Source organism: Schistocerca cancellata, chromosome 1 (genome assembly GCF_023864275.1).
Source record: "Schistocerca cancellata isolate TAMUIC-IGC-003103 chromosome 1, iqSchCanc2.1, whole genome shotgun sequence".
Taxonomy (NCBI): Eukaryota; Metazoa; Arthropoda; class Insecta; order Orthoptera; family Acrididae; genus Schistocerca; species Schistocerca cancellata.
The window spans coordinates 679,313,301-679,326,676 of record NC_064626.1 but is presented as its reverse complement, the minus strand read 5'-3'; the positions used below and the strand labels follow the sequence as shown (position 1 = coordinate 679,326,676).

Below are 13,376 nucleotides of genomic sequence, written 5' to 3'. Positions count from 1 at the left end.
AAGCCCACCTGGCGACTTGACACGTCCTGTGCTGCGTATGTTTAGTAGGAACTATTCTAGATGAAACTAGGTTCCAAGAACGTCCCGGTCTACATCTGCATCTACATGGTTACTCTGCAATTCACACTTAAGTGCCTGGCAGAGGGTTCATCGAACCATTTTCATACAACTTCTCTACCATTCCACTCTCGAATGGCGTGTGGGAAAAAGGAATACCTAAATCTTTCCGTTCGAGCTCTGTTTTCTCTTATTTTGTTATGATGATCATTTCTCCCTACGAAGGTGGGTGTCAACAAAATATTTACGCATTCGGAGGAGAAAGTTGGTGATTGAAATTTAGTAAATAGATCTCGCCGCAAAGAAATCCGCCTTTGTTTCAGTGACTGCCACCCCAACTCGCGTATCATATCAGTGATACTCTTACCCCTATTGCGCGATAACACGAAACGAGCTGCCCTTCTTTGCACTTTTTCGATGTTCTCCGTCAATCTTACCTGGTAAGGTAGCAGAGAACGGACAAGTGTAATGTAGGCTGTCTCTTTAGTGGGTTCGTCGCAGCTTCTAAGAGTTCTGCCAACAAAGCGCAGTCTCTGTTTCGCCTTACCCACAATGTTATCTATGTGGTCTTTCCAATTTAAGTTGCTCTTAATTGTAATTCCTAGGTATTTAGTCGAATTGACAGCCCTTAAATTTGTGCGATTTATCGTGTACCCAAAATTTATCGGATTTCTTTTAGTACCCGTGTGGATGACCTTGCACTTTTCTTTGTTTAGTACTAATTACCACTTTTCGCACCATACAGAAATTCTCTCTAGATCATTTTGTAATTGGAATTGATCGTTTGATGATTTTACTAGACGCTAAATTACAGCGTCATCTGCAAACAATGTAAAGGGGCTGCTCAGATTATCACCTAGATCATTTATTTAAATCAGGATCAGCATAGTGCCTATGACACTACCTCGCGGAACGCCAGATATCACATCTGTTCTATTCGATGATTTACCTTCAATCACTACGAACTGCGACCACTCTGAGAGGTAACTACGAATCCAGTCATGCAGCTGAGACGATACTCTATATGTACGCAATCTGGTTAGTAGTCGCTTGTGAGGAACGGCATCAAAAGCCTTCTTTAAATCTAGGAATATGGAATCGATCTGAGATCCCTTGTCGACAGCACTTATTACTTCATGGGAATAAAGAGCTGGGTGTTGCACAAGAAAGATATTTTCTGAATCCGTGTTGGTTATGTATCAATAAGTCATTTTCTTCAAGGTGATTCATAATGTTCGAGTACAGTATATGCTCCAAAATCCTACTGCAAATTGAGGTCAGTGATATGGGTCTATAATTCAATGGGTTACCCTATTTCCTTTCTTGAATATTGGTGTGACCTGTGCTACTTTCCAGTCTTTGGGAGCAGACCTTTCGTCATGTGAGCGGTTGTATATGATTGCTAAGAAAGGCGTTATTGTGTCTGCATTCTCTAAGAGGAACCTGATTGGGAAACTATCTGGACCGGAAGACTTGCCTTTCTTAAGTGATTTGAATTGTTTCGCAACACCTAAAATATCTACTTTTATGTCACTCATGCTAACTGTATTTGGTAACTAAACTGTATTTAGTAACTCCGCTTTAGTGGCACCATCAGCGGTAGCATTTCCATCGCTATCGCCCAGTGACCGTATTGACTGCTTTTTGCCATTGGTGTACTTTACATACGACCAGAATCTCTTTGGGTTTTCTACCATATTTTGAGACAATGTTTCATTGTGGAAATTATTAGAAGCGTCTCGCATTGACGTCCGCGCTAAACTTCTAGTTTTCGTGAAACTTAACCAGTCTTGGGGATTTTGCGTTCTTCTGAATTTGGCATGCGATTTTCGCTGCTTCTGCAACATGTTTAAAAAAAATGGTTCAAATGGCTCTGAGCACTATTGGACTTAACATCTGAGGTCATCAGTGCCCTAGAACTTAGAACTACTTAAACCTAACTAACCTAAGGACATCACACACATCCATGCCCGAGGCAGGATTCGAACCTGCGACCGTAGCAGTCGCGGGATTCCGGACTGAAGCGACTAGAACCGCACGGCCACTGCGGCCGGCTGCAACAGTGTTCTGACGTGTTTTGTGTACCATGGTGGATCAGTCCCGTCTCTTATTAACTTATGCGGTATGAATCTATCTATTGCTGTCGATACTTTATGTTTGAATTTGAGCCATATCTGGTCTACACCTACATAATTAGCTTGGAAGGAATGGGGACTCAGTGGTTTTGGTTGATATGGTTTTGAGCCTCGCTACAATGACCTAGTGTTCACTAATCCCTGTATCCGTCGTGACGCTCTCTGTTAGATCAGGGTTATTTGTGGCTAAGAAGTCAAATGTTTTTTCGCAACCATTTACAATTCGTGGGGGCTCATGAACCAATTGTTCCAAGTAATTCTCAGAGAAAGCATTTAGTACAATTTCGGAAGATGTTTTCAGTCTACCACCGGCTTTGAACATGTATTTTCGCCAACAAATCGAGGGTAGATTGAAGTCTCCGCCATTATAACTGTATTAGTGGGGTACTTATTTGTAATGAGATTCAAGTTTTCTTTGAACCGTTCAGCTATTACATCATCTGAGTCGGGGGATCGGTAGGAGCCAATTATTATTTTGGTACGGCTGTCGAGTATAACCTCTACCCATAGTAATTCGCAGGAACTGTCTATTTCAACTTCACTACAAGATAAACTACTACCAAGAGACACAAACACACCACCACCCCCTTTATTTAATCTATCCTTTCTTAACACGGTTTGCGCCTCTGTAAAAATTTCGACAGAAGTTATCTCCGGCTTTAGCCAGCTTTCTGTTCCTATAACGATTTCTGCTTTAGTGATTTCTATCAGCGCTTGAAGCTCTGGTACCTTTCCAACACATCTACGACAATTTACTACTACAATACCGACTGTTGCTTGGTCATTTCTCGTCGTTTCCTTGCCCTGTACCCTTTGAGACTGGAGCCCTTTTTGATCGTTCCCAAGACTGTCTAACCTAAAAACCGCCTAGTCCACGCCACATAGCCCCTGCTACCCATGTAGCCACCTCCTGTGTGTAGTGGACACCTGACCTATTTAGCGGAACCCGAAACCTCACCACCCTATGACGCAAGTCGAGGAATCTGCAGCCTACACGGTCGCAGAACCGTCTGAGCCTTTGATACAGACTCGGCGCTGTACCAAAGACCCACAATCGGTCCTGTCGACGATGCTGCAGTTGGTGAGCTCTGCCTTCATCTCGCGAGACTGGCAGTCTTCACCAATTCAGATAGCCGCCGGAAATCAGAGAGAATCTCTTCCGATCCATAGCGACACACATCGTTAGTGCCGACATGAGCCACGACCTGCAGTTGGCTGCACCCTGTACAATTCATGGCTGCTCAGATTATCACCTAGATCATTTATTTAAATCAGGATCAGCATGGTGCCTATGACACTGCCTCGCGGAACGCCAGATATCACTTCTGTTCTACTCGATGATTTACCGTCTATCACTACGAACTGTGACCTCTCTGAGAGGTAACCACGAATCCAGTCATACAACTGAGACGATACTCTATATGCACGCAATCTGGTTAGTAGTCGCTTGTGAGGAACGGCATCAAAAGCCTTCTTTAAATCTAGGAATATGGAATCGATCTGAGATCCCTTGTCGACAGCACTTATTACTTCATGGGAAAAAGAGCTGGGTGTTGCACAAGAAAGATATTTTCTGAATCCGTGTTGGTTATGTATCAATAAGTCATTTTCTTCAAGGACCCTTTCCGCATCTTGGATGACCCCCCCGGTATGCAGACGGAGTGCATATTGGCTTTCTTCCCGTCCTTAGCTGCCATATCCCCAAGGGGCTCCATCACCAGCCTAACATTGGAGCTCCCAATGACAAGTAAACCCACCCTCTGCGCTTGTCCGGACCTTTCAGGAAGACTGGCCACTGCCGCAACAGGCGAGGCCGCCCTTGCTGGTTCAGAAGTACTTTCAGCAATGGGCAGCACCTCAAACCTGTTACAGAGGCGTAAGGCTACAGCACCAACTTTCGCCTTCCGCCCAGGGATTCGCGACCCAACTACGGTTCGCCAATCACCGTCAGGCAAGTGTCGACCGGCAGGGATGTCAGAATCCGAGGGCGCAGTGGCATCAGAGATCCCAGGCGATGCTACAGGTTCCAGAAGAGCCAAAGCGCTCGCCCGGGGTGTCCCAGTGTCACTGCGGCCCAGGGCAACAGCCTGGAGCCTGTCTACCACGGCCAACACACAGCTTCTAGCTGTTTACGGACGGTGGCCAATTCCCACTGAATCCGTACACAACAGGCACAGTCCCTATCCATCCCTAACAATTTTTTCCTCTCTTTTATCTCCGATAATTACTGATAAAATTTCCTTAGTTGATGACTAGGTTCGGTCTGCGGACCAACATTAGTTTCATAAAGCATTAACAATATCTTATTAAGCGACGTAAAATCAATGGAGTTAAATAACAAAATTCATGAATTCGTCTTTGTTGTCAGATAGTAACAGTGGCGAATACGGCGACTTTATTACTTGATGGCATTGATTTCACGTCGCCTAGTGCGATGATGTAAATGTTTTGATGACTTGATGACGGTCCGCGGACGGAAAATTACTGTTCAATAACGAAATTTTACCAGCCGCTCTTGTTGTTAATTCTTTTACAAGCTGAGGGGCACCACCTTCGAAAAATGTATTGGACACTAGGATCATTTTCGTGGAAATATTTAGTGCATTATAATATATGCGCAGGAAGGAAACGAAAACAAAGATTCTAATCCACACAGTAGCAGTAAAAATTTTGAGATTGGAATCGGAACATTTACAATGAAAGCAACACAAACCCACGCATATGTATCGTCCAGAAAATAACAAGCGACATAGGTTCAAACTGTCACAGAACGGAGACCATAATTGTAAGCGACCTCGTTTGCAATTCCATCCAATCTACCTGTCTATAGGGTGAACTGGACATGGAAAATGGAAAACGAAAATAGAAAATTAGTTTTCAGAACTAGTACAAATACAGAAAGCTTCAAGGGCCACGAAAAGTCAATCTCCTGGAAAACATGTAGTTGACCCCCGTGCAGGTAAGCTGCACCACAGTGTCGACAAATAAATCTCGGCTTACAGTATCAGGCAGCCAAGTCGCAGTGAAACTAAACTTGACAGCTCTTATGCCCTCTCACGCTGGCTCTCCTTCTCCCTCATCCTCGCCCTCTCCCTCTCTCCTTCCCTTTCCAATTTCTTCCATCTCCCGCCCGTCTCCACTTCCCAATCCCTCCTCTATCTCCTCCCGTCAATCATTCTTCAACTCATTTCTCTCCTTCATCTCCCTCTCCCCTTCCTCCTCTCAAGGAGATGGTTCCAGAAAGTTCCTTGACTGATTTTATACCTATCGTACAAGCGACGTCAGCGCGGTAACTACGGTGGCAAAATGAACTGACAATTGAAAAAAAATTGATTGGCGTACGGCTAATAGGCGGTGTTAAGTAGTGCACGTGCGGCAGTATTGTCAACATTATTGCGTCACATATCGCAATAGAGCAACATAGCTAAATCATAAAGGCATTCTCCAAGATATTTTCAAGAAGGGAAAAGTGTGTATAAAGCCTGTCCCGCGTACCTTGACTCCCAAATAAAAACTACGACGCCTGGACGCCTGTAGAAACTTGACTGAAATGCAGAATGCGGATAATTTTTTTATAGAGACAGTCATCACGGGTGTCTAGACTTCGTATTCTCAATCCAAATCTATCACAAAACAAGCCAGTGTGACGAGCGAGTAGAACAATGTCGCAAAGAAGGGCTTTTTTGATAGTTTCACATGGTTGTACTACCGTTCTGTGCGTTGTGCTCTAGTACGGGAAGACTTAGTAGAACACATGAAGCATTAAAACCATCATTTTAACTTTTTTCAATTTTTTATTAACCCAGTCTCAAAACATTTTGGACAGACGGGGTATCATTCTGGGTTCGGTTTAAGAATCATTATTTGACCATCAAAGAAAATTCCAGCTATTAAAAGTTCTACGCAAAAGTTCTAAAAATGAAACAAATAGTGCATTAAGACACTACCTCGATGTATTCATCTATATGCAGATTTATTGCTGAATAAATATTTCTATACATTTTAGTATTTAGAAACAGTATTGCGTGACGATAACACGTACACAAACACTATCTTCACCGAAAGAAAGTGTCAGTTCTTTGTTAACTCTCTGAGATACAAACGTGTGTAATATATGACAGCACCAGCTGGTCTTAACCCCCATTAACTATGGAATTCACGGGCTGTGTAGTTGAGCGAAAGTTCTCCACCGCCTTCCTCATGTAATAACCGACAGGTGAGACACTAGCTGTTGACCGTTCGTATTACATCAGTGTCAGACCTTTACTTCTCCCATGGAGTGATGCGTCTAACAAGGTGTACTGAATGACTTAACTTTCCGTTGCTAGGCTAGGAACGCTATCGCTATTTTCTGTCGTAAAGGTCCTGAGATCCTCGACAGAGTGATACACAGAGCCATAAGAGAGCTGATATCCTTGATCGTCGCATAGATAGAGCCGCACCATTTCAGAAATTTCGCATTTCCTATTAACTTTCCACGTCTTGGTAGGGTCTGAGACTAAGGAACTGGTTTCGCCGCCTTTTCAAATATGTACAGTGTACAACCTTTTTTTTTTCCAACTCCAGAGGTAAGCAGAAAATTGCGTTCTAGCTATCGCCCAGTAAAGTAGGTCGTGCTTAACGAGGACACTGGAGGTCCGTTTATGTTAAGACTTTCTGCAAATAAATTTGTTATAATCACATATTATCCATGGAATTTCAGAATGTAAATGCAAAATATCTTAGTGCTGATATTTTAAATGCACTGCACAGTAAGTGAAAATTAAGTTTATTATTATATAAATTAATCAATAATTTGAGAAGTGACAATATGAAGCACGTCCAAGTTTTGAAAAATAATGACGAATCACAAGTCTAGTGGAATGGTTGGCTCTTAGGAGATAACAGAAAAATTTATACAAATTTGAGTAAAAATAGGATTATTTCCAAAACTGATTTTTGACTGCGGCAACATCGCAGCTTTTGGAAATCTTGGAAGGTTGGGGATATGTAACATTTCTGGCTTTACAGCGTTCATATTCAGCTACGAGAATCTCTTCTTAGAGCAGCCGAGAAGGCAGCAGTGGGACGAACATGTAATGTGGTGTTAGGTACAGGTGACAGATGGTTTATTCGGTATGTGAGAAAGACAACCTCCATTGTGGCCCTTCTTCGCGATTGGCTACTGCGTTCGGAAGTAGCGCGCCAAAATGAGAAATTTCTGTTATTGCTATTAGAAAAAAACAGAAAGTGTATTTACTTGCCTTTCATACAAAAGCATCTCTCAATATTAATTATTTAAAAAAGGTTAAGTACAAGTAAAATAATAAACTGTTGCCAAACGGAAAGGCAAATGAATCACTTCGGAGATTTTCGGGTCGCGTTTAACTTACATAACGGGCGAGGTGGTTCAACTGTAACACCAAAGATGGTTCGGCAATCTCGGAGGACAAACATGTTGTCTGCTACGGTCGGCATCAGTTAAGACTTAATTAGCAATCTATGGCTTTTAAGTGTAAGAGCTAGGTCGGCACTCTCATAGAACAGACATATTGTTCGGCGTGGTCGGTATCGGCTAAGAGCTTCGTTAGCAGTCTTTGGTTTTTTGGATGTGTAACTGAGAACTAGTGTGATAGCAATTACGCAAACACGCAAGTCATTATTTCGTTTATTTTCAATGAAAATGTGACGAATGGAAATTATTTGTGATTTATGAAGTGGACTATAATTGTATAGTTTTTCGTGTTCTGCTGATAACAAGCGGGTGGCATCCATTTAAAGGGACCAATTCAGAATCTAATTATTTATGCACCACTCCATCGGTAACAGTTTATTACAGTCTTTAGATAAATGCCTCACGACCTACGTGCTGTTTTCTGCGCAGGGGACAACTATAGAAGACTGCAGGTTGGCGAACATTTACTAGAATTTATGCATTCCACTCAGGGCGGTGGAAGCAGCTGAGCACCTCAAGTGTACTGCAGTCTTAGTACAAATGAGATCACTGACACAACATCTTAGGTAACACAGAGGAGATATGAAGGGAGGAAATTTTCTAGGGAAGGGTTTTATCATACACATGTACATCCCTCGCGCTTATATGTATATATCTCCTTGTCCTTGACTTGTCGTAATCTGAAAGATGGTAGCTATCCAAATTTCACGCCAGCCACCAAGTTAGTAGCGTCACTATGGGGATGCAAATCAGATTTGCCTTAAATGCACGCTGTAACGGTTGTGAGCGTTAGTTACCTTTGAGACTGAACATGATGAGTTGATGTTTGTCAAGAATGGATTTAATGCGAGAAAGACCCTTTTATCAACACCTCACTGAGTTGAAAGAGGTCACGTGATAGGGCTATGAAAAGCTGGATGCTGCTTCTACAATATTGCAGAGGGACTTGGCAGCATTGTAGCCATAGTACATGGTTGATGGCAACGGTTGTCTCGAGAATGTACGGTCACAAGAAGACCAGGCTCCGCACAGCCACGTGGCACTGCCGACAGGGAAGACCCTCACGTTCGGCGTTTTGCTCTGGCGCGTCGTGCTCCATCTGCAGCAGCAATTTGAACAGCAGTTGGCGCCATAGTGGCACAGCGAACTGTTACCAATCGGTTACTTCAAGGACAGCTCCGAAGAAGACGCCCTGTTGCCTGCATTCCACTGACCCCGAACCACCGCCATTTGTGACATCAGTGGTGTCAAGCTAAGGCTCATTGGGGAGAAGAATCGAGGGCAATTGTATTATCTGATGAAAGCTGGTTCTGCCTCGGTGCCAGTGATGGGCGAGTGTTGATTAGGAGGCTAGCTGAGTGTCTGCAGCAAGCCTGTCTGCGTTCTATACACACTCCAGTTATTGTCTTGGATACAGTTACGTATGACAACAGGAGCACTCTCGTGGTTATCCCACGCATCCTGACTGCAAATTTGTACGTTTGGTAATTCGACCTGTTTTTTTTTTTTTTTTTTTTTTTTTTTTTGCTGCGATTCATGAAGAGCATTCCAAGGTGTGTTCTTCAACAGGACAACACTCGCCCACATACCGCTGTTGTAACCCAGCCTGCTCTACAGAGCGTCGACGTGTTCTTGGCCTGCTGGATCACCAGATCTGTCTCCAGTCGAGCACATATGGGACATCATCGGACGACAACTCTAGTATCATCCACAACCAGCATTAACGGTCCTTGCACTGACCCACCAAGTGCAACAGGCATGGAACTCCAGCCCACAAACTGACATTTGGCACCGTACAACACAATGCATGCATGTCTGCATGCTTCCATTCAACTGTCTGACAGTTACACCGGATATTAATGCACATGACCTACACTTTAGAAATGGTTTATTCTATCTATCGCTTGAGCCTTGTCCCACAGTTACGCAGGGTCTGCCATTGTTAATCGGATTTGGCATGTTAATGGTTAAGTGGTGGCCGGATACCCTTCCTGCCGCCACCCCGTACCCTCCAGGACGAAATCAGTGTACCCCGACTGTCTGCGTCGAGTGTAATCCATGGAATAGTGCGAATGTGTGCAGACGTCTGCGAGCCGTGTAACTGAGGCGGAACGTGGGGACCAGCCCGGTATTCACCTAGTGGGATGTGGAAAACCGCCTAAAAACCACATCCAGGCTAGCCGGCACATCGGCCCTCGTCCTTAATCCGCCGGGCGGATTCGATCCAGGGCCGGCGCGCCTATCCGAGTCCAGGAAGCAGCGCGTTAGCGCTCTCGGCTACCCTGGCGGGTACATTAGAAATGGTTTATCTCGCGCTTTAATTAACTTGTGATTTTGCGTTGTTAGACAAATCTAGACCAGAATTTTAATTACTCTACGTTAATTATTTTTGGTGTTGCGATGTTTTTTCCGTCAGTTTATTTTTGAATTACGTTAAAGTTATAGCAATAATGTAATCTCCTGTTAAGATATTCATTATGATTGTAATATTTTTTCTTTCTTGGGGTATACACTACACACATTTTTACTAATTGTGGGTTTGGAAGTCGTTTCTGTGACGCAATGCTTCACCTGACACCATAAAAGCAGTTCAGTCGAAATAGAAGAATGATGTGTGCATGACATTTTTGTAAAACTTGTAAAATCTGTATTTTATTTTTTGTGTGACGTCTTTCTGAGGCATAGGTTAGGCTTTCTCTAAATGGTGGGTTGGACTCCGTAAAGAAACAATACACAGGGTGAGGAGAGGATCAACGATTGTTAAAGTTAACCTTCTACGAGGCTCCTAGTTGGACCTAGCTCACATTTCTGTCAATCCAACTTCCTCCACATTACATTTTAGATCAGTTCGTACTAAAATGTTAGTAATAGTGAAAAACGAAAGAAATATCTTAGCCGTACACCCTTTGCTTCATGGTGATCAGTGCTTCAATTTTACGCTTTACCTACTTCAGTCCAGGTTGGACTCATGGTTGCACAAGTATAATTAACGCTCTGTTCTTCCAAAAAAATGCTTCCTTTCTAGCTTCCGTGTGATGTCTCGGTAACGGAGGGTAGATAACGCAATTATAGATAGTAGTCAGCTGCAGTGACAGTGACATTCATCCTTTTACTTCACGTGTCGAGTGTAGATGATGTTATCTGTTCTAGACGGCGACAAACTATCTTCAAATACAATGTGAAGGACCGCGATTATACGTGGTTTTTCCGAATCTTTCTCAATGAATGTATCAACTACAACACTGCCGCTGAATAGATGTTTAGATAACGGATTCAAACAATTGTTTCACCCTATGGAACAACGATGAGTCTAACAAATTTTTGTTATTTCAAACTCTATACGGGACAGTGGCATGTACGTTTTTAAGTTTGGAAAATTATAAATTACACGTCCCTTTGGCAGCCAGATCTGGAAGCGGGAGACATCGAAAATGCGTCTCTGACCGTTCTTTCCACCAACTTGTCTTCTAAAGTTGTGTCCCCTGCACAGAAGACAACTCGTCGGTCGTGGGATCTTCTTCAGTGTAGGCTGTTAAGCTGTCAATTCGAGCCCGTGATTGTGCTTTTTGCGAGATGCCACTTGCCCAGATTGGTCTCTGTATCTACAGAGGGCAAGATCTGTAGTACTCACAGTGATGGTAGGCGACACTTCTCATTAATGTATCCTGTTTGGTTATTAATCAAATATTCATGCATTTACACTATCTCTTTCTTTCTTAATTGTATGGCAACATTTCCATCCAACCTCCGAAATGTGATACACATGTCCGGCTCTCCGGTACGCACTAGACAAGAGTGCGTACTTCACGTGTATCAAGCTGCGTCAAGGCGACTTCTAGCAAAATAACATCCCCCTTCTCCTTTGATTTCCAAAATTGGCCTGTTCTCAAAGACAACTAACAATTTTGGAAATGAGAAAATTTTGCCGCAAATGTGGAAAAAACTCGAAGTTTCCAATTTCTCAGTAGCTCCTCTACTGTGTCAATGAACTTCTTGGTTTCCGAATTGATTTGTGAGGACCTCGGTGTGGACTTAATTAGCACCAGTTCATCAACTTGGTACGATACCTGTCTGACTTGCTGATCATGTTTACTCTTACGTTTAGTCGCCTTTCCCTTTATCCTCTTTAATGCCAGATCACGTTCCTCTTGAGTAGATAATTCATCTCTTGATGGAAAGCTAATTATTTTCTCGATAATACTGGGCACCTCTCCCCTGTCGTCAATTCCTCCGGACGTATTTCTGTGGTGCCAACGGCCTTGCCGCAGCGGTAACGTCGATTCCCGTCAGATCACCGAAGTTAAGCGCTGTTGGGCTGGGCTAGCACTTGGATGGGTGACCATCCGATCTGCCGAGCGCTGTTGGCAAGCGGAGTGCAATCAGCCCTTGTGAGGCAAACTGAGGAGCTACTTGATTGAGAAGTAGCGGCTCCGGTCTCGTAAACTGACATTCGGCCGGGAAAGCTGTGTGCTGACTACATGCCCCTCCATATCCCCATCCAGTGACGCCTGTGGGGTACCGTTGGGTTTTCCATGGCCTGTTCGGACGGAGAGTACTTCTGTGGTCGAGTGAGGCAACTCATTGATTATTCTTTCTTCCACATGTTCTGCCCACGTATAATTTTCTTAGCGCAGTAAGTTCTAAATAATCTATTGAGCTCTCTCGTAACTCTCTCGCTCACGTTGGATTGAGGATGGTACTTTGAAATGTAAATGGGTTTTATATCTAAGTCGTTCAACATTCGCTTCCAGTATACTAAAGTCACCTGCTTTACGTATAGCTAATGATTCTCTCGGGTTTCAATAGATTGGTAACGTAGTCGTTCTTTATTTTGTCTGTTACCGATTTACTAGTGGTCTTTCTCAACGGATATAATTTCACATGCTTTGACAACATATTCAACACCACAAAGACATATTTATATTCTCCTGGTGACGTTGAACGGAGGCCATATAAATCCACGCAGACCTTTTCCAATATTTTGCTCGGGATCATGTTATGTTTTTCCATTCTATTTCTAGAATTATCCGCCTTTGTCTTCTGACATTTAATGCACATTTTCAATACTGTCCGGATCCTCTTTTAAATATTGCTGAAGTAGCAGTTTTTCTTTGTCTTATCTGCGCATTTTTTCGCATCAGAGTGTACATGCGTGTAGTGTATTGCCCAAATTAGGTTACTGTACACAGTTTCGGCCAATAGGCCTTCCATTGATTTTTCTCAGAATCTGTTCTCCTATGTAAGATCCCTTTATATATGATACACTCCTGGAAATGGAAAAAAGAACACATTGACACCGGTGTGTCAGACCCACCATACTTGCTCCGGACACTGCGAGAGGGCTGTACAAGCAATGATCACACGCACGGCACAGCGGACACACCAGGAACCGCGGTGTTGGCCGTCGAATGGCGCTAGCTGCGCAGCATTTGTGCACCGCCGCCGTCAGTGTCAGCCAGTTTGCCGTGGCATACGGAGCTCCATCGCAGTCTTCAACACTGGTAGCATGCCGCGACAGCGTGGACGTGAACCGTATGTGCAGTTGACGGACTTTGAGCGAGGGCGTATAGAGGGCATGCGGGAGGCCGGGTGGACGTACCGCCGAATTGCTCAACACGTGGGGCGTGAGGTCTCCACAGTACATCGATGTTGTCGCCAGTGGTCGGCGGAAGGTGCACGTGCCCGTCGACCTGGGACCGGACCGCAGCGACGCACGGATGCACGCCAAGACCGTAGGATCCTACGCAGTG

The 13,376-nt window shown here is 43.9% G+C and overlaps 1 protein-coding gene and 1 pseudogene across 1 annotated transcript in view; one reads left to right on the top strand and one right to left on the bottom strand.

Moving 5' to 3' along the window:
* LOC126093956 (facilitated trehalose transporter Tret1-like) overlaps window positions 1-13,376 on the bottom strand; it is a 153,757-nt gene that overhangs the window by 132,768 nt on the left and 7,613 nt on the right. The gene's annotated exons all lie outside the window — the stretch shown is intronic.
* Window positions 11,876-11,993, top strand: LOC126095284 (5S ribosomal RNA; annotated as a pseudogene).